At 40.2% G+C, this 27641-nt stretch overlaps 1 pseudogene; it reads left to right on the forward strand.

Moving 5' to 3' along the window:
• The first annotated feature begins 2112 nt into the window (after nucleotides 1–2112).
• Nucleotides 2113–27641, forward strand: part of LOC128842467 (FRAS1-related extracellular matrix protein 1-like) — a 97132-nt pseudogene continuing 71603 nt past the window's right edge.

The raw sequence follows: 27641 nt of genomic DNA on the forward strand, positions 1-27641 counted from the left end.
TTGCTTTATATACTGGCTGGTCAAGTTAAATTGCTTTATTGTGCAGGAGGATTGTTATGCTGCACTCATTCCAACTGAACTGTAAATTTAGCTAATTGCCAGGGCACCTAGAGCTTGTGTATATGCCTCCCCACCAAATTAATACCTACAATGTTGTAAAGCTTTGTTTCCTCAGCTGGTGATTGGAAATATGAAACGGACCAAAAATAAAACTTCATTTCACACAGATCAGGATCTCCGAGCCAATTACATTAGCCAGAGCAGGACTGTAATATACTGGCACAGTTTATCCCAAAGGCCGTGCCATGAGAGGATCTTTGTCTTTGATCGCTGAGCTTCACATGGGTAAAGTGAACTCTGCATTGGGAGTTAGGGAAACCCTTCCTGACAGGGACTATCAATTCCTCTTTTAAAAGGACAGTATATAAAACACCACTGCTGTCAAAAACCAGTTAGATTTGTTTTGAAGCTGATCATCATAGGGCCAGTTTCTCACACAGGTGTAAATCAGGAATAACTCCTTTAAAGCCAATACAGTTATACTTATGTAAAACCGGTGTGAGGTCAGTACTTGGCCCGTTATTTAAAGATACTCTTAGGGAGCTAGAGCTGGTTTCCTTAGACTAAAGGGCCTGGCTGCACTGATGGGGACTGGATAGTCTCTGAGTAGGGCCTGAGAGCTTGTCTGTCTTTTTTTATTTACAATCTTGATGATAAGAAAATGCAGTTGGCTGCTGGGATTTTCTATGAAATTCCCTGTGTGCTTGTTCCAGCTCCAACACGTGTCTCTCTCTCTCTCTCATGTATCCAGCAGGGCTGCAGGGACCATCGGGGTTTCTCCTACAGTCACTCCCTGCACGGCTGCCAGAAGCCGCTATGATGCTGGCATTGTGGGCAGAGAGACTCTCCCATACTCTACTTTCAGTGCTCTCCAAAGTGTGGAGATGATGAGGGAGGTGAAGGAAGTGGCTGGCTTTGCTGGGTGTGTGTGTGTGTGAGAGAGAAACCAAGTTTGGGAACAGACGGAAGGATAGGGGCTCTGGAGGAAAGCCCTTCAGCTCCTCCTTCCCCGTCAGTGTCTTGTAGATTCCAGTGTCGGTCAGTTTTACCACATCAGCGTTAGCAGTGTCCTCTAGTGGATAGGGTACTGGACTGGGACTCTGCTCTATCCCACTCTTCTTCTTCCTTCCTCCTGCGTGACCTCGAATCAGTCCTTCTACCACTCTCTTTCCCCACCTGTCCTTTGACTATTTGCATTATGAGCTCTTTAGGGCATGGATTGTCTCTCACTATGTGGTGGGGCATTTGTGTCATCAGGGGTTATTATAATAGCTATAATTCATGCTAATTATGCACACAGACATACTTGTCTATCTCATTGAAACATGTCATGGCAAGACTATTATAAATGCATATACTTTATCATTTTAGTAATATTTGATATATATTGTCCTGGAAACATGTGACGGTTGAGCCTATTCTCTTTTGCTTTGATAAAAATGGGGCCCAGTTGTAAAAAGGGAATGATTGCGCTACAGGGCAGTCCTCAGGGAATAGTGTTACACAGTTTCACCGAAAACAGCTTATCCCTTTGTTTTCTTTGGTTTGTTTTTGAGACCACACTAAAATGTCTCAGAAAATAATATCTCTGCTACAGAATTCTATAGAAGATTTTTTTAAACTGTTCTAGCAGGTTTAGCATTTGCTGTTAAATTGTCTTGATTTTTAGTGTAATTTCAGTAGAACCCTATCATATTTCCTCAAACCATATTACTTTGAGTTTTTTAAATTCTGTTGGTAAATCTCAGTAGAAAGATTTGACATGTTTCCCTACAAATTTGCAGTGCAGCCTGAGTTTTTCACCTCCTTGGCTTTGCATTCAGTAGGTCAATGGATATCCTATTTGTCATTACTCTTTAATTACCATGGAACCTCTAATCCAGGCCACAAATTCCTCACTGCCCATACTTCTTTTTTCTTCAGAATGCGTATCTAATAGCAACCAATGGCTTTTCCTATTTTCTCACTTGGAATCTGTTTTGGGAGCTTGGAATTGCTATCTAACTGAATCAGTAACATCTGTGACTAGGGGGCAGCTTGAGTGGGAATAGTTAGAGGGTTAGACAGATTTCCTGCATTTTAAGGCTCTTTTCCTCTGAAGAGATTGCTTTGGGACAATTACATTTAATGCCTATTTCTTTCTTTCTTTCTCTCTCTCCCCCCCTCCCAAGTTGTTTGGTTTTAAGAAGTAAAGTGACTTTAAGGAACCATACCAGCATTTTGAAAAGTTTCAGTTTCAAACACATGAAAAGAAAAGTCTGAAGGGATTCCTAGAGCTGTATTGCAGCTTGCAGGTATGGCTTTGATTTTCCTTTTGGCAGGCTTTTGCCATTCACTCTTTCATTGTCCTTCCAAGAAACACTGCTGGGTGCCTAAAGACCACTATGCTTTTTACATTTGGCAAGAGCAGATAACACTAATGCTACAGTTTGTACTTTGAAAGATTAGAAGCAATATTTATTCCTTACAGGACTTTCAAACTTCCTCAAGCTAACTTGAAATCCATTTTAGAAAATGTTTAAATACTAATACTATATTTAAAAAAAAAATCAGTACGTACTGCAACTGTTATTTGAAGCAAATGGGGGTAAATTAAAGCAAGAACAGCTTTTAAAAACTTATTAAATGCTTTGTGAAGCTTTCTCTAGGTTATGGAAAGGAATGTCCTGTCCTAGAATAACTGGTGTCTTTACAAAACATCTGAAAGTTCTGGCAAGGAATGATGATGCTTTAAAATGGCAGATTTTATTGTTTAGAATTTTCTCTCTCTTTTTGGTGGCAAGTGACCCCATTGCTAGTTCAGTAGACAACAAAAGTATCATTCTCCTGGTTTATGAGGCTGCAGATAAATTATTCATACTACTAATGAGAAATCTGAATTATCATGCAAACTGATGGCAGTTTTAAAGACTTGCACTACTTAGTCAACATTTCTCCCACACCTGCATGCTTCAGGCAATCAGGTGTTTAAAATTACACACACACATTTACCCAGCCCCCTGCAAGTATTGTTCTTAACAATGGAGTCCTGTGGATATTTTATCTGTGTGTGTGTGTGTGTGTGTGAATTTCCCCCCTAAACTAATTAGTGTAAGGGGAAAGGGGAATCTAATAGGACTCTGTTAATTAGCAGCAGGGTATCACATACCTTGGCTTATATTAATTTTCAATGACAAGGTCCAGGTGCATTTTTATCTTGGCATTATGTGAATGTTAGGATTTAAGGTCTTTTAATCCCCCCCCCCACACACACACACTTCTGCTATAGGCCTGATGTTACTTTAGAAAGAGTCTCTATCAGAAAATCTCAAAGTAAAGGAAGCTGTTGCTGGAGCTAAGAACTACATGAATTGAAAGGACTGATTATGTTTATATTACATGTTCTCCTGTGGAAAAAATCAAGTCCCCTAGCTAGTGGGGAAAGAAAGGTCACTGGAGCTAAAGAAACAACTGACTCAGTGTCTTAATTCTAAAGGAAATGAGCCCTTTGGAGATTAGAAGGATTTTCTGATCTAGTTCAGTGAAAGGCATGTAATGAAGAAAATAAGCTTTTTCTACAATGTTAGAGAATAAAGCAGAGAACCAGAAGGATTGAGGGTTGAAAGGCAAATGAGATTTCCAGTTACTTTTGTCTTTACATTTGCAGATGCTATAGATAAGATGTTGGGGGTGATTGTTTGCTATTTATATTACCATAGCACCTATGAGCCCCAGTTATGGACCAGAACCCCCTGGGATAGGCCTTGTACAAATGCAGAAAAAAGGCAGTCCCTGCCCCAAAGACCTTACAATCTAAGTATGAGACAATAACAGGTAAATACAGACAGATGGGAAGAACAAAGAAACAGGGAGACAATATTACTCGGCACAATAGGCAGCGGTCTCAGCACACCAGCAGCCTAAGTGTTGTTAAGTTTTTTTTGTAGGAATTACAGCAAAGGAGAGTTTGAAGGACGAGCAGGGCTGGCTCCAGGTTTTTTGCCATCCCAAGCCAAAAAAAAAAAAAAAAGCCGTAGTGCCGCTGCTGAAGCAAAAAAAAAAAGCAAAAAAAAGCCGGAGTGCTGCGGCCGAAGCAAAGTGCCGCCCCAAAGGGCCGGAATGCCGCCCCTTGAAAGGTGCTGCCTCAAGCACATACTTGCAACGCTGGTGCCTAGAGCCGGCCCTGAGGAGGAGGATAAAGGTATGTTTATGGAGCGCTCCTCCCAAGTGTGTGGATCTGTATGGGAGAAATCATGAGGGTGCTTGTTTGAAAATTTAACAAGGGGGTGATGGAAGCTGGTATCATGGACTCGATTGGAGATGGGAGTTGATCACTCAGTAGTAAACGAGAGATGATAGGTAGTTAATGTTATGTTATGTCATTCTCCTTGTATCTCATTCAGACTGCAATTTAAAAAAACAACAGTAGGCACTTGAAATATTACAAATAAGATTCCTGGTGCATATGTCATTCTCATGTAGTAAAGAATTTTCCCATCAAGGTCTGAGGCCTAGAAAACTCTTGCCATTTATAACATCTTCAGGTCTCCTTCTCACATGGCCACCTTGCCAATATTCCAATGTGAGAGAGATGATGTAGAAGGCCTACGGTCTCAAAAGATGTGAGCCTTTTAGAAGATGTGAGCCTACAGAAGACGAGAGCCTTTTACAACTCCTAGCTTCAGGAGCTGGTCCTTTAGCCCAAGCAATACAAATTTGTGCTTTTAGTTCTGGATGTCCCTAGTTCAGTCCCTGATGTTGACCAAGATGATGGTGGTCATACTAGATTAGCAAGAGATAAAGAAGACCAGCCATAGCTGGAGGAATTTCACACTATAGTAGTGTATACATGGCATACTTCTATGCAACATTACAATATCATACAGCAGATAACAAAAGTAACCATTTTTCAAAACTGAATCACTCTTGGCTCAAATTGCAAAATACAAATAGCAAAATACATTTCTTGGTTCAGTCCTTTAATAGACACACACAGCAAAGATTGGGACATCAGAAATAAATTAAGAAAGGGCAAATTTGAAAATAGATATTGGGGCTGATAATTTTTCCTTTCTTCTCTCTTACATGTTTAGGCCCCAGTTCAGCACTTAAGCATGTGCTTAACTCCAACTGCAGTAGGTGCTTAAGTGCTTTGCTGAAATTCAGGGCTTTAGCTTTTTGGCTCAGAGCCTGACTCTTGCTTTATGCTTGTATGTTGGCTAAGTTGCTCCCCTGATAAGACCTAAATACAGTAAATGTATGCAAAATGGTAAGTGACTGCTCAAATGTGAAATAAAAAACCAAACAGGTATGGTTCCTTGGTATTCACTCCCAGTCAGTAGCCATAGGTGCCCCTGGGACTCTACCAACTTTCAGGGAGGAATGTCCCCAGAGTAGATCATAGACCTGAAAAGTTCCCAGCATTGGGTCCAGAGGAAGAGGGGAACTGGTACATCAAAGGTATCTCCCTCTCCCTGCCCCATGCCACTTCCTCATATAGAGAGTCTCCCCCCTGTGTAGAACTGGCAGGGTAATGAAATTTTATGCTGATAATTTTTAAAACTCATGATAAACTATCAGGATTTTTAAAATTTTAAAACATAGCTCACTGTTAAGATTTATTCCTTTGAGGACTACTCAGCATGTGTTTCACAAACTACTTATGGCACTAATAAGTCAATGTGTTACCAAGATGTTTAGCCATTATAATTGCAGCCACATGTCCTTTTTACAAATAGTCCAGACTTAATTGCATCATTTTTAGAAGGATTTATGTGGACCTCTTTAATTCAAAATTAGTACATGGACAAATGAAGTGCAAACTATTTTCCAGCACTGAACCTTGTAATGCTCAGGAGAATAAAGGTATAGCAACACATTCCAAATCTGATACAACAAGCAATTGGCCTGGTTTGTAATATATCATTTATGAAAATTAGTCTTTACTGGTTTTAAAAATGTAGGGAAAAACTTAGAAAATAAACTGTAAGTTGAACTAAAAAACCCTCCTATTAAAGCAAACTAAATTGTACAAATATCTGCATATTATTATAATTAATAAAATGAAGGATGGGGAAATCATACATCTATCTTGCTATTTAATAAATGCTGAAAGTTAATATATTATGTGTGCGTTACAGATTACATCTGTGTATAATGTGTACATATGTAATGTTGAGAAAACACTAAAGCTACATCTACCCTACACACCAGTGTTGGCGGTGTGTAGTGTATGGATAGCCAAGCTGCAGTGAAAAGCAAGTTGCATCCATACTACACTGTGTAGCTACACCTGTCAGTGAAACACTCCGGCAGAGGGGAAATGTTTCGGCAGCTCCCCACTGCCAGAGCCTTTTACTGGGCTATCTGCGCTGGGGGTGTTATGCTGCTGAAAGAAGTGTGCATTGTAGACCTACCTTAAGGTATTTTTAGTGTGTTTTTAAAAACATAAGTTAATTTAAGAACATAAATGGCCACACTGGGTCAGACCAGTGGTCCATCTATCCTAGTATCCTGTCCTCTGACAGTGGCTAATGCCAGAGGCCTCAAAGGGAATTAACATAACAGGGCAATCATCAAGCAATCCATCCCCTATTGTCCTGTCCCAGAATCTGGTAGTCAGTGGCTTAGGGGCACTCAGAGCATGGGGTTGCATCCCTGACCATCTTGGCTAATTGCCATTGGTGTACCTATCCTCCATGAACTTATCTAATTATTTTTTTGAGCCCTGTTATAGTCTTGGCCTTCACAACGTCCTCTGGCAAAGAGTTCCTCAGGTTGACTGTGTGTTGTGTGAAGAGAAATTTCCTTTTGTTTGTTTTAAACCTGTTGTCTATTAATTTCATTGGGTGACCTCTGGTTCTTGTGCTATGTGAAGGAGTAAATAACACGTCCTTATTTGCTTTTATAGACATCTATCATATCCCCCCTTAGTCGTCTTTTTTCCAAGATGAACGGTTTGTCTTTTAAGCTGTTCCGTACCTTTATTCATTTTTGTTGTCCTTCTCTGTACCTTTTCCAATTCTAATGTATCTTTTTTGAGATGCAGTGACCAGAACTGCACACAATATTCAAGATGTGGGTGTACCATGGATTTATATAGTGGCATTATATTTTCTGTCTTATTATCTATCCCTTTCCTAATGGTTCCTAACATTTTCTTGGCTTTTTTGACTGCTGCTGCACATTGAACAGATATTTTCAGAGAACTATCCACAATGACTCCAAGATCTCTTTCTTGAGTGGTAACAGCTAATTTCAACCCCATTATTTTGTATGTATAGTAAGGATTATGTTTTTCAATATGCATTATTTTGCATTTAGCAACTTTGAATTTCATCTGCCATTTTGTGGCCCAGTCACCCTGTTTAATGAGATCCCTTTGTATCTCTTTGTAGTCTGCTTTGGACTTGGCTATCTTGAGTAATTTTGCATCATCTGCAAACTTTGCCACCTCACTGTTTACCCCCTTTTCCAGATCATTTATGAATATGCTGAATAGGACTGGTCCCAGTACTGGTCCCTGGGGAACACTGCTATTTGCTTCTCTCTATTCTGAAAACTGACCATTTTTCCTATTCTTTGTTTCCTGTCCTTTAACCAGTTTCTGATCCATGAGAGGACCTTCCCTCTTATTCCATGACTGCTTATTTTGCCTAAGAGCCTTTGGTGAGGGATCTTGTCAAAGGTCTTCTGAAAGCTCAAGTACTCTACATCCACTGGATCACCTTTGTCCACATGTTCATTGACCCCCCTCAAAGCATTCTAATAGATTCGTGAGGCATGATTTCCCTTTATGAAAGCAGTGTTGACTTTTCACCAACAAATTGTGTTCATCTATGTGTCTGATAATTCTGTTCTTTATTATAGTTTCAACCAACTTGCCTGGTACTGAAGTTAGGCTTACTGGCCTGTAGTTGCCAGGATCATCTCTGGAGCCTTTTAAAAAAAATTGACATCACATTAACTATCCTCCAGTCATCTGGTATGGAAGCTGATTTAAGTGATAGGTTACATACCACAGTTAGTAGATCTGCAATTTCGTATTTGAGTTCCTTCAGAACTCTTAGGTGCATACCATCTGGTCCTGGTGACTTATTACTGTTTGTTTGTTTAATTTATAATAATTGCTTTGAAGTTTGAAATTTACTTGACTTCAGTGGGATTACCCACGTGCTTAAAATTAAGCACATGCATAAATCTTTGTGAGATTGGAATCTAAAAGCCTAATCCTGAATATATTGCATGAAATCCTGGCTCCGTTAAAGTTAATGGAAACATTTCCATTGACTTGAATAGGGCCAGAATCTCACTGATTTACTATTGAGAGTAGTGCTTACTACAGTGAGTAATCTCATTGATTTCAATGGGTGTACTCATGGTAGTAAGTACATTATGGGTGGAAGCCAGGAAAAAGCCTATGCATCACTTAAGTGATGAAAATGGGGTTTAAATGGGATTTAATCAGTGCATAGGCTTGTTCGTCCTGTCTGGGGATGAATTTCACTCATGCATTTTGCACAGACCTAACTTTTCCTCTGTCAAATGGAAAAATAATTTCCTTTAGTAGCGACTTCTTAATGGAAGCATGTACAGCTGAAATGAAGGGACATTGCCAACTTTGAAGGCCTTTTTTTTTTTTAACTGAAGACTCAAACACACACATTAAATTAAATACAACTTCCTTGTAAGCTTGCATGTTTGTATGATAGATCTTGGCATGAACTAGAAAACAGGCTTTTGTTAATAAAATACATGAACACAGAAAACAGGCTTTGTTAAACCTCCACAGCTCTGAGATTTAATTGCTTGGAAAAAAATTTCTTTGCACTTGCCAGTGGGCTACAGTTTCGAATGTGGTCTCTGAATTGCTCATATACTTACCCAATGTACATGTGTGAAAATGGTTTTGAACATGCCAAAAGTTGCATGGTGCAAAATTGCAGGCATGAATTTCAGTCTGGGTTGAGGCTGTCACAAAATGATGCAGTGTGGAGGGTGGCTTTACCATTTCTTTCTGTTTAGGACTTCAGTCCAGTAATTCATGCTTTTGTAACCTCAAGACTACATTACTATAATGCTCGCTTTGTGGTGCTGCACATAGAAGCTTCAGTTGGTTTAGAATTTGGTGACTCATTTCTTGAATGGGGGTGGGTACTAATGAGCATATAACACCAATGTTCCTTAGTCTGCACTAGCTATGTGTTGTTTCCAAGTGCAGTTCAAGGTGGTGTTATGATGTGTGAAGTCCCATATCTGAGAGAGTCTATTAAAATGGTTATGATCTGCTGTACCACTCCTGCTGGCAGTTCCAACATCTGAACTCATAAAATGGCGGTGGGGTGTTCTCAGTAGAAAGCCTAACATTTCTCCAGTGGATCACAAGAGCCAGAGGTTACTGATCTTTGGGGCACAACATAAGATGTCTTGTCAAGCTTTGAGTGGTCCCCTGAATTATTTTGGGGTCAGGACATGAACATTTACTTAGAGATCCTTTTTAGAATTTTATGAATTTTAGTTTGTAAATCAAAGAAAGGATGCCCCGATGGCTAAGGCAATTAGCACTGTTGATATGGTGTCTCTTTGTAACTCTCTTTGTCTTTAAGTTACTTTAAGTTACACAGTGGGTTCAGTAATAGTTAGGAATAGAATCAAGGAGGCTTGAGTCCTAGACTGATGCTATAACCACCAGCTCACACTATAATTAACAAAGCTTAGCACTTATCTAGGACTTTTAAGCACTTTATGAAAATGGTTATGCATTATTAGCCCCACTTTGTATGGAGGTACATGACACAGATGGGTTGTTTGAGTGTACTCAGAATGAAGATGGGAACTGAAGTGTAGTATTTTTAGAGCTGTCTACATGGGGACACGCCATGAAGTTAATCCAAATTAATGAAAAGATGTGATTTACTACTGGATTAGTTAAACTGCATTAAACTCTTATGTGAACACACTCATTTAACACTGAAATGGTCTCAGTTTAGTTTAGCTTTGTTAATTAAGGCATACCAAATTAAGGCCACTTCAGTTCTGAATGAGTCTCTCCACACAGGAGTTTAATGCAGTTTAATTAATCCAGTTGTAATTCACATATTTTAGTTAATTTGGATTAACTTTACTGAGCATCCCCATGTCGACAAGCCTCACCTATAAAGAACCTCTAGATAGGGAGCACTCTTAAAAGCTAGGATACACTTATCTAAAGGACTATAATAAATTCAATGTGTGAGCTGTTACTTTTATAGTGGACTAGTTTGGCCACATTTGGGGTGAAATTCACCCCTGTGCAGAGGGTTTATGTACCATTTAAACACTATATAAGTGTTGCATAGGCCTTGGAGCACAGTACCAAATAATGGTGATCCTATATGCAGAAAGGGGGCAGGCAGGTTGTGCAATATGCTCTGTGATAATTATTATGTTCCACGTATTAACTTTTTTACTTGAAACCAACTCTCCAACCAACCCTTTGGATATTGTTGGAATCAAGCTAGCATTTCCATTATTGTGTGTCTCCCCTCTGCTTCTGAGGTAAAGATCTCATGGTTTCTCTTACTTTATTGTAGGCTACTTTTTCACTTCAGCATCTCTTTCTTCTCCCTATAGAGTGACCTTAGTCTCTTTGAACACCAGGGGAATGATCGCCATCTGTTGAATGCTTGTCAAATGAACTGCAAACTATGCTGCTGTAATACCCAACAACACCTGTGAACTACTCAACTGTAGCCAATCGGGCAACTGGGTGATATGGAGCAAGAAACCACAACAGCATGAGAGAAAATGGGTTGTATTTTTTTTTACTTTGAAAATAAAACAAGGAAGCAAAATGCCCTTTAATATCTGCAAAGCTGCAAGAGCTTTCAAGCCTCTCTTGAGCGAAAAAGGCTTCGGTAACTGCAGAAATTAATTACTTTCATCCACTGGATTTCTTTGCCTTATAAAAGGAAATAGCTGAATCCAAAAGATGGAAGCTGTGAGTAGTTTTCTGAAGTTGGATATTCTGATATTTCTGGTGCATCTTGGACATGGGGAAGCAGCAAAACTTGTCTTAGTAAATAAAGACTTTAGTGTTGAAAGGGGACGGGTGGTGTATGTGACTGATAATGAATTACGTTTTAATGTCCCCGAAGAGAGGAACCCTTGTAAGGTAGAGGTGGTTTTAAATGAGCCAGTTACACAAAGAGTGGGGAAACTTGCACCTCAGGTAAGTGCTCCTTCTCATGGGAATCAAAACTATCACAATGCAGATGGATTTCTGACCAGTTGCTTCTGTTGTTTGAAATGTAAATTAGCTCGACCAAAGCCCATTGGCAATTAACTTCAGCAGGCTCATCTGAACTGAAGTCAATAGAGAGACCAGCTTAGACTGATACATTAATCAGTGTTCCCCGGAGAGATGCACAGTGGTTGGGGTGGGAGAGGGGTCCAAAGGGTCTCATGCCCCTCCTCTACTGCCTGGGGGAGGGGCAAGGGGCCATCAGTCAGGGAGATGAAGGGGCGGGGCCAGAGTCTCTCCTCTTCTGGCCACAGTGCCTAGGATGCTGCCCGGTGCAGAGCAACGGCTGCACTCTCCCAGGTAGCTGCTGTGCTGCACCGGGGAGATTTGTCGATGCTTTACTTACTTTTTACTGCTCCATCCATTTAGTAAAGCCCTTTTATAAGAGCCATCTTCACAGTTTTGATGTTCATTGCACAATTTGCACCCCTCCTCCTATACACCCATCCTGTAGCCTCATCTTTTTCTCTGTAACAAGCCCTGCCCCTGACGGGAGATATAGGGATGGGCAAGTATTGAGAGATTGAACTTCCCCAAGTGCTGCTCAGATACTAAGAGACGTTGAAGTTAATGAGACCTTTCTCAGGTGTAGCCGTGTTAGCCTGGATCTGTAAAAAGCAACAAAGAGTCCTATGGCACCTTATAGACTAACAGATGTATTGGAGCAAAAGCTTTCGTGGGTGAATACCCACTTCGTCAGATGCCCCGATGAAGTGTGACAAAGTGGGTATTCACCCACGAAAGCTTATGCTCCAATACATCTGTTAGTCTATAAGGTGCCATAGGACTCTTTGTTGCTTTTTATAGACCTTTCTGGTTTCCAAGAAATTCCCAGCAAAAATGCCATTCGAATTATGATGAATGAAAGAGGGAGAGAGATGCTTTCCCTGACATGGTTTGATACGTATTAGGAACATAGGAATTGCATACAGGCTCAGATCAATGGGTGCATCTAGTCTAATATCCTGTCCTTCACAGTGCCTAGCAGCAAGTGTTTCAGACAAAGGTGCAATAAGCCCTGTAGTTATGTCACCCAATATTGATTGGGTAGTCCCTGCACCCAGGGAAAATTTCTTTCTAGAGTGAATGGGTCCTGTTCAAGACATCTCCATGAAAGTGGGCGAAATAATGGACACAGTGGTAAGTAATACTTTTTTACTTGATCTTGTGTGATCATTTTAACTGGACAATTTATCCTTAAAGTGTAGTATGTGTCCAATTTGGCAGTCCAATCCTCAAGCAAAACTTTCACTGGTTTCCTGACTAAAGCCTACAGGATTTGACTGATAAAACTACATAAAATTATGTGTATCAGTTTGTTGATGCCACTTATCTTAACAGATATTTGATGGCCATTTCTTGCCCAATGAAGTAAAATATATTCATAATGGCTGCCCACTTCTGGAAGAGGACCGCGTGAGGCTGCGAATTTACAGGTAGGTTCTCACTGGTGCTGAAATAGCAGATATGTAAGTAATTTCCTTTCAAGAGCATATTCCTTTGCTGGGATTCAGGGAACATAACAATAAAAAAAAACCTGAAATTCGTTTACAAAATTTGAATGTTAAGGTACAGCAAAAATCCTTGTCCCTGTATGTGTATTTGAGTAAAATAATTTTAATCTGTAAGAAGAAAATCTAAAAACAAAACAATTATATCAAAGCTGATCTGTGAAATTAAGTGAGGTTTTTGTTGTTGCTGTTTTTGGTCAAAGGTACTTAAATATGTGTTTGTTATTTTCCTTCTAGAGTGACTTTTAGATGAAAAAGTATGTTCATTTACATCCTTCTCCAGCTCAGATGAAATCAATGGGAGCTTTGCCATTGATTTCAGCTGGAGTAGGATCAGGACTGTAATCCTTTTACAATCCCCAATATTCACCATTTATTTATAAGATCCCTCCTGCCCAGGTTGCTCAGAACGTGGTGCAGCATTCTAAATTACAGTAGAAACTTCATCCAAAATCGATCCCCAGCATGGAAAAATCCCTATAGGGGACAGGAAATTCAGGTTGGTTGCCCTTGTGAAATTTCAACCACGTTATTGTGTTAGGTGGTGTTAGGTTTGCCCCTCCCTTCTACAGGATGATCCTCAAACTGGTGGCTCTCAGGGGAGCTGCCAGAGACCAGGGCCATTCTGTAGTACCATGCTGCTTCCTAGACCCCTGTACCTCATCCCTCAAGCTTAGGTCTGCTTGAGCTCTGCCAACAGGTCTTCTCCTGGGCTGTGGAAGTCCTTCTAAACGTAGGTTCACAATTTGAAAAAGGGGTACAACGAGTCAGGACACTCTCTCAGGCTCTACGAACTCTATAGTAGATTGCAATGCCTTGTTAGCAAACCTTCCAAGGCCCATTCCAAGCTGTCTTCTGTGTTATAGCCACCTGACATCCTTGTGGTAAGCCCTTTGCTAGGTCAGGGAACAGGGAGGTATGATGTCTTATAGGCATTTTCTCTTCCCCCGCCTCACACAACTGATGTTTTCATACCCTTCACATATAGAGATAAAGGTGATTATTTGACCCATTATTATTTGCTGGACTTTTCAAAAGGGCCTAATGGAATAAGGCACCAAGTCCCATTGAAAGCCAACAGGAGTTGAATGCCTAAATTCTTAGATATCTTTGAAAATCCCAGCCATTATTAACCTCCCTCCCCCTATTCAAGTTAGACCTTCTCCAAGACTCACAAAGAGCCACTTTGGTCTATGTAATCATGCTTGGATAGCTCCATTTGAATGTGACATGGAGATGAAGAGCTTTCAGTTACAGATAAAGTGTTACAATACCAGCATTTAGTGCAACAGAGGTTTTCTAATATTTTTCCTCTTAAATATGAATTCAAAGGTAACCTACCAGTTTAATATAAGTTGGGAAGAGGACGAGTATAGTACCACAGAGTGAAATTCACTCCTGTGCAAAGAGCAAGTACAAGGCCCATGCACCGCTTAAGCTCTATTTGAGGTCTTAAGTAGGACTTAAGTGATGCATTGCCAGGTCTCTGCACAAGGGTGAATTTTGCCATGTAGAATTCTGATAGGAAGCAAAGATCGTGTTAATGAAACCATAAGCATAAGCTAGTATCCTCAAAGACACATCTCCCCCAGGAAACAGGCAATGATTTTCTTGTCTTTAAATTACATCTTGTTTTAACAGCAAAGCAGAAATTCAAATTCACAGTGATCTCCCAAGGGTTTACTTTGGTGCAATGTACCTAAGTTTTTCTGACGTACAAGTCTTTCTCAAAGACCACGCACAATGTCAGAGTATTTGAACGTTTCTTTGATATACATTTTTATTTTAAAATGCTTGTGCACTGAAGATAGAAACAAGATCTTGTCTTGTAAATGATTTGCATAGATTGCATAGATGCAGATGTTTGCATAGATCTTAAGAGAATGCTAAGACAATGAACAGCATGCCGGGAAGCAGCATTGAAAGTATTGATCGGATATTACCGAGTTCAGCAATGATAGTCATTAGGGGGTAGAGCACAGATATGTGAGTCAGGAATCTTGGGTTCTATCCTCAGCAATATCACTGATTGCCTTTGTAAGGTTATGCAGGTCCCTTAACCGTTGTGTGATTTACTTCTCCCAACTATAAAACGGATCTATTATCTGTTTCTGGGAGGTATTCTGAACCTTCATTAGTATTTACAGAGATGATCCCAGGGAACCAAAAATGTCTGGGGTCATATCTTCAGCTACTGTAAATCGACTTATTGATTTGTGGCAGCTGAGCATTTGGACCATAATGCAAGTCCAAACTATTATTTTTAAGAATTTGATTCTGTGAGGCATTGAGCACCCTCACTTCCTATGGACTGTCTATTTACAATATAGATTTTGCCGAAAGTAAAGTTGTACAATACATGCATTCGTAGGTCACTATATAAATGGCTAAAAAAAATTGCATTTCTTTATATAGGATGTAATACAATATTAAATCTCTCACATCTGGGGTTACTGAACTGGAGACCATAATCGAGACTTTTGTTCTTCATGTAGAGATCAGGAATCCAAAATCAAGTATTACTCAGTTTGGAAAAAGCTCTCTAGACATTTCTGAGTTTCTTGGCATATCTAAGCAAGTGCACAGAAGTGTCTTGACTTTCAAGTACAATGCTAATGGGCTAAGTATGGTCTGCACCGTTAGGATCACGTCTTCTGAGACCTCGCTTCCTGCTTTTGTCCAGATTGTAGCAGAGGATCCCATCGGAGTGGAAATGTACCCAAGCTTCTGAAAAACACTAGAGCAAGGACAAGTGATGAATTTTAAAACATTCAATACATCTACAGTACTTTTTTAGTGGGGCGGAGAGAGCTTCTTTTTATTTAAAATCTTGTTAAAAATGTATGTGCTGTATTATTCTTAACAATAAAATAAAGTTGTGCTGTGGGAGCTTTTCCAACTTTGCTCTGCATCTTCCAAATTTCCTCATGCAAAAGTAGTAAATCTGTAGAGCAGAGTTTACGTGAATGGGGCTTTGGGCCATAGAACAAGTGCAGAATTCTCCAGAGACAAGGGAATCTTGCCAGCATCCCAAGTAGTTTTATTGATGTAAGAATTGTTTAAAAACAAAATGTTGTTTGAAGAATCATTCAGTCCTGAACATAGAAGAAAGATGAAGGCAAACTGTGTTCCCCTTCTTGTAGAAGACTGACAGAAAATAAATAAGAGTAACACACATTTTATTTTCTTGTGTTTTTAAGCTGGTGAATGGTTAACTCTTTCTACAAAAATGCATAACAGTAGAACTAACGGATAGAAATAACAGGATCAGAAGGATCCAGATCAAATCTTCTCACCAGTGTGAAGAATTTCATTTTGAAATACTGTAGGATGCAGTATTTGGTTATCTGGTTCGGATTATTATTTAAAGATTAGGGCTTGTGGAAAATTTTCTATCAAAACTCTTGACCAGTGATTCCCATGATGGATTACCTCTCCTTTCCAACAGGGGACACAGTGGTTCATCATGGGAGGTGGAGGACAGGAGAATGGGATCAGGAGGCACCCAAACAACAATTTCCATAGGCTCTGCAAGAGGTATTTCCAAATTGAAACATTTCAGTTTTTTATTTTCTACCCAAAAAATGGAATTTTGTATAGGGGGAATCTCCCCATATTTCAATAATCTATAATAACTAAATTACAGTAGCATGTAGATGACCTAGTTAGGTTCTGGATTCCATTGTATTATGTACTGTACAAACATAGGTGCCAATCCTGAAACACCTATGGATGTGCTTAATTTATTACATGTGAGTAGTCCCATTGAAGTCTTTGGGACTACTTAGATAGGTAAAGTTATTTACATGCCTAAATCTGTACAAGATCTGGGCATTTGTATAGAGTACCTACAGTTATTCCAAAGATCTTACAGTCTAAATTACAAATTCATATAAATTATTGGCCAATCAAAAGATCGTGATGCAATAATTGCCGTAAGATTTGTTTGACTTAAATGTATAGTTTAATGCCTGCCATCCAGGATCAAAGGAAGTGCATATTCTAAAGACCAACTGTGAAGATTTCCTGGAGATGCAACTCCAATATCAACACCTCAGCCCCCTATCCCCTGACACAGATTACATCCCCATCCGGGTGGAGAACAGAGATTAAAAAAGAGCCAATGTCCATTACAGGTGAGAGCAGATAACCGATTTTGACAATCACTCGGAAAAGCAATAAAACACTGCCAGCTGGATGTCTGTGCCATATTGAATTATTGGTCTTAACTTGGGTGCACCCTTGGGCACGAGTAGAAAGTCACAGGCTTCATCCTCCCTGCGAGTGGCATTACCCTGGCATGACTCACATTTTGAAGTGTCTTAATGAGACTGTGCAATGGATAGAAATATTAGTGATTTCATCACACACACAATTTCTGACATTGCCTGCTTCAAGTTTACAAAACTCCTATGAAACTGGAGCAATTTTAATAATTGTTTTAAATGAAATTATTTTGCTAACCAAATATTTGCAAAAAGAGAAAAAGCCACTTTTGCTCAAATATTCACATTTGCAAATTTTGTAAAAGCTGCTGGAGCCAAAGGGGGAAGGAGAGGAGGAAGTGTCACCCATCCAAAAGCCAAGTTATCTGGAGGAGTGAGCACTGGCTGGAAGTATGAAGCATTAATGGGGGGAGGGATAGCTCAGTGGTTTGAGCATTGGCCTGCTAAACCCAGGGCTGTGAGTTCAATCTTTGAGGGGGCCACTTAGGGATCTGGGGCAAAATCAGTACTTGGTCTTGCTAGTGAAGGCAGGGGCTGGACTTGATGACCTTTCAAGGTCCCTTCCAGTTCTAGGAGATAGGATATCTCCATTAATTAAAAAAAAAATAATAGGACTGGGCAGTAAAAACACATCTCCTCTTGTTTGACTTTTGCATGGCTAAAAAAAAGGCAAATGGAGCATGCTTGGCCTGTTATAGATAGGCCTGCCTTCCTTCTCCATGTCAAATTGCCTACCACTCTAACGCAAGCAATAGTTGCGCCAGTGGCTATGAGTGAAATCCATGCCCCGTTGAATTCGGTGGCAAAAATTTCACTGTTTTCAACAGGGCCAGGATTTCACCCACTCTTCTGAGATTAACAATCTTGCCATTTCCACCCTGGCTAGAGATTTCCCCTTTTGAAGAAGAAAATCGAGAAGGTGGAAGTTGACCTAACTGAAGCTATATGTTGATTTCTCTACCTTCCTTGAATCCTGTTGGTCTTGCTTTAGACCTAGGTAGGACACAAGTCTGAACTTACTTATTTGATGACCACGGGAAGAGATCAGCTGTCCATTATTATTTATTATTAGTAGTAGTATTTACAGCAGCACTCTAGGCTCCAGCTGAGATCAGGGTCCCATTCTGCTAGGAATGATACAAACAGATAGTAAGAGACTGTTCCCAAACTGCTTACAGAATAAATGACCCAGACTGACAAAATGTAGGAGAGGAAACAGAAGCAAAAAAAGGGGGGATGATTTGCCTGAGATCACACAACAGGTCTGTGACAGAAGTAGAAATAGAATCCAAGCTTCCAGACTCCCAACTGAATGCCCTATCCAGTGGACTACTACCTTGCTGCTTTTAGATCTTCCATCAGTCTTTAGTATATGTGATAAGGAGATAAAGTTGACTCCTTTATGGGGCATGGCCAAGGTGAGTGGCTGTGCATTCTTTTTGAAGGTCCTTTGCTCTAGAACTTGCTCTGGCTGGCAATTCTTGAGAGCCTGTGCCAATTTATTATTGTTGCATTGTGCATTTGATTTTTTTCTTGCTTTTCAGTTATTGAGTATTGTTAGTTGTAGGTGTGAAAAGTTTGGGGCAAAGTTTGAAAGGGATTTAATGGTCAATTGTATATTAGTTGTTTCGTTTTGTTTAATAGAGCCCAGGTACTATGGTAAGAACATAAGAACGGCCATACTGGATCAGACCAATGGTCCATCTAGCCCAGTGTCCTTTCTTCCAACAGTGGCTGGGACAGAGGGAATTAATAGAACAGGGCAATTATTGAGTGATCCATCCCCTATCATCCAGCTTCTGGCAATTGGAGGTTTAGGGACACCTACAGCATGAAGTTGTGTCCTTGACCATCTTAGCTAATAGCCATTGATAGACTCCATTAACTTTTGTGAACTCAGTTATAGTTTTGGCTTTCACCGTATCCCTTGGCAATGAGTTCCAGAGGTTGATCTTGCATTTTGTGAAGAAGTACTTCCTTTTGTTTGTTTTAAATCTGGTGATGGGTCCCCAAAAATTACTTGCAATATATATATTTCTGGATATAAATATATTTCCTCTTGCAGAAGTGTTTGCAAAGGGATTAACTGGGTTTTCTTGTTTGTAGACAGAAAATGTTTGGATTCCTGTGGGGATAAAGGGAGCCATCCCAAATACACAGGCCCAAGCTGCATTTATATCCATGTTACAGAAAATGTTTGGATTCCTGTGGGGATAAAGGGAGCCATCCCAAATACACAGGCCCAAGCTGCATTTATATCCATGTTCATCTTGGAGATTGATCAGTTTATTCTTACCCCACTTACAACAGCAGCTCTAGATGCTGAAGCTGGAGAAACCCCAAAAGACAGATTAGTGTTCAGCATTACCAAATGTTCACTAGAGGGGTATATTACCCATCTGGAGGACCACACCAAGGCCATTACATCTTTCACTCGGCAGGATTTATACGACATGAAGATTGCCTATCAGCCACCCAACATCACTCATTCTGAGAGACAGAACTATGAGGTGAGGCATGGACCTGGCGTGCTCTTGGTCAGAATTACTGTACCTGCATCCACAGCAAGCTTGCCAGTTGCCAAATGTTGCATTAATCTTTCATGGAGTGTTTGTTTTGCTATGTTGAGTATCGAGCAATTGATAGTGCCTTCATGAGCAGTTCTCCTATCATGGTCCATTTTTCAATAAGATGTGCTCCAAGGGTTGCATGGAACATGAGTAAGAGGAATTTGGTCCAAGGTTGTTTAAATGTATGAATTCACAATACTTTGGCGTGTACAGTAAACAATCTGTGCTACAGACACATCTCTGGTGTTGAGACTAGCACTATGGTCCTGTAGATTCCTCAGGGGGTCTACAGAATAACTACTCATAGCTCTGTAATTACCTTCCCTCTCCCCGTCTATTTTTAAATTGGGCCTCCTCATTTTTTTTATATCTGTCGTTTAAGATAATTAAGTTGTTATGTTGTATTTCATTTTATTTTCTTGTACATATCTGGCAGGTGCTAGAAAAACAAGCATCCAGAATCCCTTCTCTTACATTGGTGTAAATCCAGAGTAATCTCACTGGTAGAATTACGCCATTGTAAGCAAGAGGAGAATTTGGTTTGGTTTTGCTGTTTTTGTTTTTTTCTTATTTTAGATATAGCCAAATCTTCAAACTCCTGATGGACAAAACCCAAAAGATTCTGTGGTTAAGATAAACACGTTTCAAGTAAAATGAGATGCTGCTGGAATTTACTGAACATAAATGTGCCTCACTCCAGTTTGCACTTACTCTGTGAAGTTGACTTTCTGTAGTTAAAGTTACCAGTTCTAATAATATGCCCTTACAGTCACCTACCGTACTGGAGCCTTGAAATTCCTCATGTCTGGCAAGAAGGAAGCGCTTTTTTTTTTTTTTAAACAGGATCTCTGCTACTTAGTGGATTTCATCCCGCAGACAAGCAATTCTCCTCCAGGCCAAACAGAATTGTAAGGCTCCAGGCTGCAGTACAACAGATCACTAATATCTGACAATCTTCTGGACTATGTAATCACTCAGCTTGCCTGTTTTAGTGTTGGAATCTTTTTTTACCTGGTAATTAACACAGTTCTAGTGAACCCTGCATTTACAAAGTTTCCATCAGAAACATATATATTAATAAAAGATCTCCTCCTCTTAGCAAAAGCTGTTCAGCCTAAAGAAGATGTCAAAGGTACAATACAGACACATTAATGTTAACACAGTTAAGGCATGATATAAAGTATGCTTTACTAAACGTAAGCTGGAAATCTCATGAGCACAGGCTTTCTTGCAAGATTTTCAGTACTTACCTTTATTTCTTATTGAGAACACTTTAAAAACAGTCTTTCCAGCACTATTACCTGATTTTTCTATCCTGTCCTGGGCAGGATAAGGAAATTCAGGATTTGAGAACACAAATTTGAGATATGTATTGAAGCTTGCAAATTCTGCAAGTTTGGTTTGACTGAGCAAAGGTTTGAGCTGATTGTGTTTCTTCTGAATTGGTGTTCCTGTTCCTAAGGGCAAATCTTGCCCTCTTCTTCTGTGCCAGGGAGGACTTAAATGCAGCAAATTGTGTGCAATTCTGACATGCAGCAGACAGACTGGATAGAGTGGGAGCTTATGCAGGGGGTTTTGCACTCCCTGCACACTGCAGATCCTGATTCTGAAAAGGTTCCTTCTGTGTCCTTGTGCAATGGGATGTTGGGGAAGTGGACCCACCATCTGTTCACTCTGGGCATGAGGCACAGGGTGATCACTGCAGTCTCAGCAGATCTACACTGCAACTTGGGGAAATGACTCCTTCCTCTCTTTACAATCCCATAGAATCTCCCTTCACCAAGCCCAGCTGTTTAAGCTGGGTCCAAGAGGGAGGATTTAGCCCTCAGTAATTTTGCTGTACCACCTGCTGAATAATATTTTAAGAACAGTCTTCCAAATCCTTATGAACTACCCTTAAACTGTTATGCTGCTATGTGTACATTATAGGGCTTGACTTATTGGAAGTTCAGTCATATCCAGTTACCTGGGATACCCTTCAGATTGTGGGCAATGATAAACTTAATGCTGTTCAGCTGGTGGAAGAACCACAGCACGGATGGATCACAGTTTGAGGTACACTGCATCACAGATGGGCATGAAGGCGTGTGAACTGTCTTGATGAACTGATTATTCAATTTTGAACAGGTTGCTTAACTTCGCTTTTCACAGTGAGCTTCCCAGAACAAAATACCAACCCTCCTATACCCCAACCGCTTCCTTGGGCCAGGTTTGATATTTTGTTTCTTTTTCAGATGTTCTGGATAAAATAGCTAAAGTTCCCTGAAACTGTAAGAATCTGTAAGATTTGGATTACTATTTGATTCATGTATCCCTCCAGCTCTCTGAAACTCTTAAACACGGCCTCATTTTAGAGATGCACCTGAATTGGAACTACTGATCTGAACATCCCTGACATTTGAGAGAGTTCAGATTTGGATCTAATTCAGATTTTGCAACACTGGTTCCCCAATAATCTCACTGTGAAGAACTGATGTTAGCAATGCGTATGCAGCCTCTCCTGAAGCATCAGTTACTTGCTTCCAGACATCCATCATTAAATTCACAGAACCTTTTCAAACACATGCCCGTAGTGCATTTCTAGACACAAATGTCTCTTGAGTAGAGCTGATTGAAACATGGAATTTCTGTCCCATGGGAAATTCTGATGTTTCATCCGTGGTCTTCATCTTTAATTAGATCAAAAAATCAAAATATTAAAAAAAATTGTGCAATGAAAAGTTTTGAAAAATTATGGTTCAGAATGAAACTTCCCATTGAAACACAATGTTTTAACATTCACAAATCAAAATATTTCATTTCTGCTTGTTGACCCAAAATGAAACATTTAGTTCCCTACTGATGTTAATCAAGCCATATTACATCTCCCATGATGCATTGCAGTCTCTCTGGCTTGCTTAACACTATTGTTTTGTTTGAAATTTTTCAAGTAGAGCTACTCTGAACACATACTCCTTCCTTTATGCTGCTTCTGTTGTTGTGATATTAGTGTTGCCAACTTTCACTCCTTGAGTGTTACCTCAGTACTTTTCAGGCTGCTTTTTATTACACTGTTTCCCACAGACTCCAGGTGGCTGTTTCAGCAGCTGGGAATTTCTAGGAAATAAAAATACTCAGCCATATGCCCTTTCTCTCTGAAATACCCTTTGCAATGGAAGCTAGGAGGGGAGGTGGTGTAGGAGCTGCTCCAGTGGCTGTATTCTGCCTAAAGATTCCCCTATGCATGGGTTGGATCTGCTCGGTTTCCAGTTGTTTTGAAGGGCCCTCAGTCTGATCCAAGATCCTCCCCCCATCCTAGGAGTTTAAAATATAAAATAGATGGATGACCAAACCAGACAAGGCAGCATTTCATAGGGGTTGTTGAAGAAAAAGAGAATAAGGGAAAATGATTCCTGGGAGATTATTGTTCACAGTGACTTCAGAGCATTTAATTTGTTAGTGTTCTGTGTGTGTGGCAGGGGGAGGAGGGACACTATTATGGTTTTAATACTTCATTTTTGGGAAACTTCAGATAAGCAAATGGATTTGTCCAGTAATAGCTGAAGTATCATTTTGCTCTAATAAGGGCCTGTTTAACAATCATAAACCTGTTTTAAAATATTTATGAGGAGCTATTAATGCTGTTAAAAAAACAGTTCTTTGAGTTCGAGTGATTCCTAGATGCATGCTTCCTTGTCTGTTTGCAGTGTGCAGATCTTCATGGTTTCCAAATTGTCAATCAAGGTCAGTAAGTATTATTACAATACAGTGTATCTCTGGAAAACATTATCATTTTACTACTTTGGGCCTAGTCTAAAACCTATTGAAGTGAACGGAAAGGGTCTTGTTGACTGCAAGAGGCTTTGGATCAAGCCTTTACATAGTGGAGTAGAAGCTTTGTGTCATGGCTGCGCAGATGTGAAAACTTTGTTGGTGATTTATGTTGATAGACACAGCACATGGTAACTCTCATCCTGCATTTATATAACAGGAGGCAAAGGCTTCAAATTCACAGTTAAAGATCACAAAGATGGAGTTGTTCATTTTCAGCATGGTGATAGTGATGCAACCAAGGACTATGCAATCTTCAGAATCTTTGATGGAAGGCACAAGTTTCCGATTAACATCCTCCCTAAAGATGACAGTGCACCATTCCTGATGAGCCATTGTCTTTCATTGTCTTTCAGCTGGCAGAAGGGAAGACAGTCCTCATAGAAAAGCATATGTTGATGTCATCTGATTTTGACTCAAGTGATGATTATATTCTCTGCAAGATAACCAAGCCACCCGGTGCTGAAGAGATTATCAAGACACACTTTCCAGATGGACCAGGTAGAATGCTGATGGTCTCCGAAAGAAACAGTCAACTCATATTACTCAACAATTGAATAACTAGTAACTTAGCTTTTTTTAAGGATAAGGAACAGCTATAAAAACATACTAGGTATATGCCCCACACACTAGGATGCTACTGTGGTGGGATGGGACTACCAGTTAATGGAAGGGGAGAAAAGCCAAGGATTGTTTTCTGAAAACTATTTGTGCTGTATCTATTGTATTTTCAAGGTATTCCTGTGTCAACCTTCTTGCAAAGAGATGTCTTCCATGGCCTCATTTACTATCACCATCTTGGAGGAGAGATTTTTCAAGACTCATTTGATTTCATCTTATCTGACAGTCAGGAACCTCCTAACCTTTCAGATATTCATGCGAGTATGGCTAGTTTTTTGACAATGGTCTAGCATGCTGTGGCAGGGGGCAGGAAGCCCAGAAGATATAATGTTGCATAGCAAGGAACTATGTGGATGCTGGGATTTATGTAGCAAATGTCTTGCTAAAAGCTAATGTTATACTTTATGAGCCTGATTCTCATCTCATACTTGTGGAAAATTAGTTTTACTGCAGTGAAATCAATGGAGTTACTCCTGATTTGCACCAGAATTAAAAAGATCAGGCGCACAATTAAAGATTTAGCTATTAGTTCCCTCCCATGTTTTCTTTGGAAGGATTGCACAAATAAAATAAATGAATAGAAATATCAAGGTATTTGGAAAGCACAAGATCAATGGAAAATTGTATTTTTCATTTCCAAACATGTTTTACTGTTAGCAGCGGAGCAGAATTCTCTAGCTGCTGCTGATCAGATTTCATGGTCTATGTCCCCAAATTTTTCAATTCTTTTGTAGACTGTAATGATTCATGTTATGCTGGTGAAAGACCAGTTGCCAGAGGAAGTTCCTGGGACTACAAGACAACTTGTTGTCAAAGAAACTGAGATTGCACACATCACAAACAATCACCTCCACTTTACAGACACCGAGTCCCCAGATAATCAGCTTATGTACCTGGTTACTAAATCATGTTTCTCTCCCTCTTCTCCTGGGTATGTATGAAACTGTCGGGCTAAATTAGACTTTATAAGCCAATTGAGAAAAGATCTAACATTTTCCCCCTCTTGCAGAATTTATGATGTGGTGAAGCTAATTTTCACAGACAGCATGAAAAGCTATAAAAAAGATCCTGCTATTTCTATGCTGACGTCTTTCACTCAGGTAAACAACTGGAATCTTTTATATTACTAGAAATTATGTGGTGCTGTTTTGAGTGGGATTTAAATCGTGACCAGTCATGATGCTGTCCAACTGCAGAGGACTGGATTTCACCTGTAATGAATGGTACACTGGGTGCTACTAAACAAAGTTTTGCAGCTTGGTGGTATTTACTTAAACCATATTATATGCAGTGTACTCAGAAATATTGGGGTAAATTCACTCCAGGTGGTAAGTGTATAATATTTTTTAAAGGCACTCATTTTACCAAATCAGATCTTTTGATTAAAGTAGGCATTAGGGGAAGATTTTCAAAGGCACAAGTGGAAAGATAAGCACCCAGATCCTATATGCTTCCAGTTGGATTTGGACACCTAAATCTCCTTTGTGATTATGATGTTTTCATTGTTTCTATGATCACACAGGGGGTCAAATTCCCTCATTTCAATGGAGTCCCACCAAGGATCAGTTTGGCCCAGCATGACTGCAATAAGTCCCAATGATCCTGAGTGGTTTCCTTCTTAATAATGGTTCAAAAACATGCAAATGCTCTGCTGTATATGTACATCAAGAGGGTCTTGCCAGAAGAACTGCTTGGTTGCATTCATTTTGATTACAGTAAGAGGTTGATTTATGGATGAATATGCCAGGTGAGTCAGGCTGCAGTGGTTTTCACCAGTGCCACATCTCACATTATGTTCTTCATCCATAACTCAGGAAATTAAACTTGTGAGGTCTATGTGATACTGTCATGTCTGTTTCCCACAGCATGCTGTAATACATTTAAAAGTGGTGTGCATGCCCCCAGAGAGAGAGAGTGGTCCTGACCCGCTGTTTGAACAGTTTGAGTTTTCTATTAGTGACCAGCAGGGAAGAGTAGTGGCTGGACTCAACTTTAACATCACAGTGATGCCTGTGGATGATGAAGCACCTGAGGTATTTATCAAGTATCCTAATTATCTGTCGACATGATGCCTTCCTAATGACTTTCCACTGTACAGCTCTAGAGTAAACAGGAGAGTTGAGGGATTTGAATCTATGATAAAAGGGATGATTATTCAAGTGTGTGCTGACTTTTGATCGTGGTGCTTCAAATATTCAAACCAGTCAATCAATTATTTCTTTGCTTATTTTATGGGGATACATTCCTTTGCCCCACACAATTGTTGCCTGACTTCTTCCTATGAATTGAGGTCCTTCCAGAAGAAAATAAACATTGTTTAATTAATTAAAGCTTAGTCACTTTCATTGATGCTTTTTTTTTTTTTTTTTTGAGTTTTTACTTCAGGTCCCTGTGCTTTAAAACTATACAGTTATCTAATATGCATTTGTGCTTGGGGCCATTCTCTGATCTCGGTCTCCTTTATCTAACTATGCCCTTTGTGGCAGGACACCACCTTTACCTTAGCGCCCTCAGCATTTCTCCCTGGGGCAGTGGGGGCATGGAATAAATCAGTCTTCTCTCTGGCTTTATTTCCCCCTATTTACATGATTGGCCACAGGGTTATCCCAAGGCGTTATCTTAAGCAAAACAACCCCCCCCCACCTCAAAAATAACAAATAAACAACCAACCTCACAATGCAAACAGAAATACTTTCCCCTGCCCCCTCTCCAGGGCGTTACCTTACTATGCTGGCTCCTAGTTGCCAGACCTACCCCAAGCAGCTGTTAATTTTCTTTCCCTATAGGGAGGAGAAACAGCCTTCCACCAGGACAAGCCTTTCCTTCCTGCTGCCAGTGCCTCTGCTGCAGCTTCTCTCATATCTCTCCCCTCCTTTCTCTCACCCGAAGAGGGGTTTTGAAAGGTCACTGGCAGCCCTTAACTGGACTCAGGTGTCTCTGATTATCCTGAGGTAACCTTTTTTCCATTCATAGGTCACAGGGCCTTCACCATTCTAGAGCTGATATATCTGCCCTCCACCAACCGGAGCAGCTGCCGTGGATACGAGCCGCATGCAGCCCATCAAACTGGCCCAGGTCACCAAGGTGCTGGGCCAGCCGAGCTCGCAGGGCCAGTGCACCCAGGTTCGTGTTGAATTCATGGACGACACCAGTAGATCCATCATCCAGAACGTAAAGAGGCCTGTCCGTGAGGGGGATGTCCTGATGCTGCTGGAATCTGAGCATGAAGCAAGGCTGCAGCTTGATGGCAAGCCTGATGTGACTACCATTTCTGGTTTCCTCTAATGAAGAGGTGACAGTTCATACCTACTCCACTTGACTTAATGAAGAGGAATGTTGTGTTTCAGAGACTAAAATAAAGGATTTTTTTCCAGTTAAAAAAAAAAACCCAAACCACTCTCTTATATCTGTGTCAGGACTGACTTTGTCACACCTTTCAGCCATCGATAAGCCCTGAAAACTGCCACAGTGCAAAGAAAAAGGTTCATGTCCGTTAGAAAAGCCTCTTTGATAGAGTACTAGGACATAACTTTTAGCAGCTTAAGTTATGACTCCAAGATCTCTGGGCAAATGCATCTAACCC

This window comes from Malaclemys terrapin, chromosome 8 (genome assembly GCF_027887155.1).
Source record: "Malaclemys terrapin pileata isolate rMalTer1 chromosome 8, rMalTer1.hap1, whole genome shotgun sequence".
Taxonomy (NCBI): domain Eukaryota; kingdom Metazoa; phylum Chordata; order Testudines; family Emydidae; genus Malaclemys; species Malaclemys terrapin.